This window comes from Atractosteus spatula (genome assembly GCF_055471065.1).
Source record: "Atractosteus spatula isolate fAtrSpa1 chromosome 17 unlocalized genomic scaffold, fAtrSpa1.hap1 SUPER_17_unloc_1, whole genome shotgun sequence".
NCBI lineage: Eukaryota > Metazoa > Chordata > Actinopteri > Semionotiformes > Lepisosteidae > Atractosteus > Atractosteus spatula.
Window position 1 is genome coordinate 598,771 of NW_028296633.1, and position 3,988 is coordinate 602,758.

Here is a 3,988-nt window from a genome sequence, read left to right on the forward strand (position 1 = left end):
TGCCGGCAGCCCCTCTCACGCACCCTGGTTGGAGCTCCTCCTCCCCTGCTCGCGGGGGAAGGCCAGGGTGCCAGGGGGGATAAGCCATCATCTGCAGCGACGGGGGGATTGCCTGCAGGTGGCGGGCGGCCTCGACCAGTGTCTAGGTGTCTAGCAGCTGGCTTAGAACTGGTGCAGACCAGTGGAATTAGACTGTTTAAAACAAAGCATCGCGAAGGCCCGCAGCGGGTGTTGATGCGATGTGATTTCTGCCCAGTGCTCTGAATGTCAAAGTGAAGAAATTCAATGAATCGCGTATGGCTATGTCATCGGATCCTATCATCAGCACTCTGATGCAATCGGAAGAAGCACAAGTAAAACTCCAGAAACTTTGGATCCAGGTTGGAGGTGATGTTAGCAAAATCCCGGAACTAAACAACCCAACAACCTTAACAGTGCAGTCAGAGGATATACTGCTTCCAGTGGGATGGGAACCCAGTCCCAACCAAAAACCAAAATTCAAGACTCCATGTAACTGGCGTAATGACGAATTTGAGAACTGGACAAAATTACATGTTCAAGGAACAGGAATTAAAAACTTCAAAGATGACCCTGACAGTAACTCCTGGCTTGCGCATCACAAAGGTTTCAAAGAAAGACACTATATCGCAGCACTTCAACTTCGGGCTAATGTATATCCCACCAGGGAAAGCTTGAACAGAGGTCAAAGGGGATACCCAACACTCTGTCACAAGTGCTAAGAGAAAACCGAAACATGCTCACATATACTTGGACAATGCCCTAGCGTTCAAAGTGCTAGATTAAAGACTCAACAAGATCTGCAACATTTTAACCGAAGAGGCTAAAAAACAGAATTGGGAAGTCAGAAAAGAACCACATTTCAGACTCGAAGGATCAAATGAACTGAGAAAACCCAACCTCATTTTCACAGAAAACAAAGAATCAATAGTAATCGATGTAACAATACAATATGAACAGATCCTACACACACTAAAGGAGGCAGCAAGGGAGAAAGTAGTTTACTATGAGCCCCTGAAAGACCAGATAAAAGAAACAACAAGAGCCGAAAAAATTACCTTCTACGGCTTTCCAATTGGAGTGAGAGGAAAATGGCACGAGAGAAACTACAACGTCCTTCAGAGTCTGGAGATTAGAGAAAGTAGACAGTAACAGCTAAGAGCCCTACTTTACTCTCTCGACATCCTCTCAATTTTGGCGGCAAAAACACAGCTACTGAACGTAACAATGATTGTATATATCTCAGATGTAGTTCAGGTGGGTAGCTGCGTCAGCATGCGTAGGCTGCAAAGGAACAAGTAATAGGTTTATTCCATGCTGAAAAAAAGAAGAAAGAGAACACAACGTTTCGGCCGTGGAGCCTTCTTCAGGTGTGAGAGAGACAGGGCAGTAGGCAGAGGTAAAGTAGCGGGAGAACAAAGGTTGGGAGGGAGGAGGAGTGAGAGGTGGGAGCAGGGGACAGAAAGAGAGGCCAATCAAGAGGTGTGAAGTCAGAATGGGTGCAGAGAGGTGTGAAATGAAACTTCCAATGAATGGAGAAAATTTAAAAGAACAGTAGTCTGTCGTTAAGGGAAGGGAGAAGGTGTGATCCTAGCTGCAGAATAATTTTAGTTTCGGTGGTCTTTCTGATGTATGAGTTCGGAAAACCGTCTTTGAGAACACAGACGGAGAGATTAGAGTGGTCGTGGCCGTCAGAGGTGAAATGAGAAACAATGGGCTTGGAGAGATCTTTAATCTTTACAGCCCTGACGTGTTCTCTGAAACGGTCTCCGAGTCTCCTTCCTGTTTCTCCAATGTAGATGGCTGGGCATTTACTGCAAGAGATACAGTAAATAAGGTTGCTGGAGGTACAAGATGCTGTCTGGGTGATCCGGAATTGTCCTGAGGGGCCTTGAATGAGTGTGGTGGTGGCTGTGTATTTGCAGGTGATACAGCGAGCTCTGTTGCAAGGGAAAGTGCCTGGTGTGGATGGTTGTTGAGGGCGGTCAAGGGAGCTGTGAACAAGGAGGTTACGCAGATTAGGTGGTCGGCGATATGAGATGATAGGGCGATCAGAAAAGAGGGCCCCAATGGAGGGATCATCCTGTAGGATGGAAAAGTTGTGGTTAATGGTCCTGGGGATAGGAAGTGTGTTAGGGTGGTAAGGAAGCACCAAAGGAATGCGGTTGTTACGGCGGGAGTTCCTGATCGGGTTGATGGTCCGGGGGGTGTTTTTGGCTCGGGCAAGGGCCCTGTCAATCACACTGCTGGGGTATCCTCTGTTGATGAAAAATGAGTACATTTCGAGGGCTTGGTTCTCGAAGTCGATGTCGTCGCTGCATAATCGTCGTAACCTAAGGAACTGTGAAAAAGGAAGAGAGTTTTTAGTGTGGTTGGGGTGAAATGAGCTGTACAGGAGGTAGCTGTGTGAATCCGTGGGTTTGTAATAAACTGAAGTGGACAGTCGGGGGTAGTTGATAGACAAGTGGATGTCTAGAAACGGAAGAGTAGTGGAAGATATGTTAATCGTATATTTGAGGGACGGGTGGAAGTTGGTGAAATGGTGCAGGAAGAACTCAAGCTGATCGTTGGAGCATGTGGCGGCACCGACGCAGTCATCAATATATCGTTTGTAGAGGTCAGGGACATAGCCAGTGTAGGAAGCTAACTCAGATGTATATAATGTAACTATAAAATGTACTTCAATGTTATATTATGTACCTTTGTATATAACCGAAAAATGTTAACCCTTTTGCTGAATTAAAATCACAGCTATAACCCCCTTGCTGGCATCTAGCTAGGTCCTGCCCTTTACAGCCCTACCCTAGCTGGGACTGAAAATGACTGGTGGGAACTTGAACTAGACAACCCTCCTTGACTTGGGGATCTCATAATGATTACAACCGGCATGGGAGCACTCAAAGCCATTGGTGGGTGTGTCATCCCAGATGCCGTCTTGCAAGCATCATTTTGGATGATTAAGTGGAGGGGCCACTGAACCCAGAAAAGAAACCAGTTAATCTGGTGATTATAAATAGCCAAATACCTCGTCATCTATTTAGTGACGTGCATGAATGGATGAACGAGATTCCCACTGTCCCTACCTACTATCTAGCGAACCCACAGCCAAGGGAACGGGCTTGGCGGAATCAGTGGGGAAAGCAGACCCTGTTGAGCTTCACTCTAGTCTGGCAGTGTGAAGAGACATGAGAGGTGTAGAATAAATGGGAGCCCCCCCTCCTGGGGGCACCGCCGGTGAAATACCACTACTCTTATCTTTTCCTCACTTACCTGGTGAGGCGGGAGGGCGAGCCCCACACAGGCTCTTGTTTCTGTCACCCGCCAGCTGCGACCCGCTCCGGGAACAGAAGCAGGTGGGGAGTTTGACTGGGGCGGTACACCTGTCAAACAGCAATGCAGGTATCCTAAGGCGAGCTCAGGGAGGACAGAAACCTCCCGTGGAGCAGAAGGGCAAAAGCTCGCTTGATCTTGATTTTCAGTATGAATACAGACCGTGAAAGTGGGGCCTCACAATCCTTCTGATTGTTGGGGTTTTAAGCAGGAGGTGTCAGAAAACTTACCACAAGGATAACTGGAATGCGGCGGCCAAGCGTTAATGGCAACGTCACTTTTTGATCCTTCGATGTCGGCTCTTCCTATCATTGTGAAGCAGAATTCACCAAGTGTTGAATTGTTCACCCACTAATAGTTAATAGTAGGTTAGTTTTACCCTACTGATGATGTGTTGTTGCAATAGTAATCCTGTTCAGTACGAGATAAATCATTCGCAGACAACCTAATTCTAGGTCAGGGTGTCGTACGTAGCAGAGCAGCCACCTCGCTATTGTTGTAACAGAAAGAATAAGGTTCTTGATCCCGAGATGAAGTAAAACAGATGAGTTTATTGCATGCAAGGAACAATAAAGCCGAAGTCTTGTTTCCCGCAAGAAACAACAAAACCGAAGTATTGTTCCCCGTACTGGTACAAACT

At 46.9% G+C, this 3,988-nt stretch overlaps 1 pseudogene; it reads left to right on the forward strand.

Moving 5' to 3' along the window:
* Nucleotides 1-3,144: 3,144 nt before the first annotated feature.
* LOC148811113 (28S ribosomal RNA) lies at nt 3,145-3,737 on the forward strand (annotated as a pseudogene; the record flags this gene model as incomplete).
* Between the last annotated feature and the right edge of the window lie 251 nt (nt 3,738-3,988).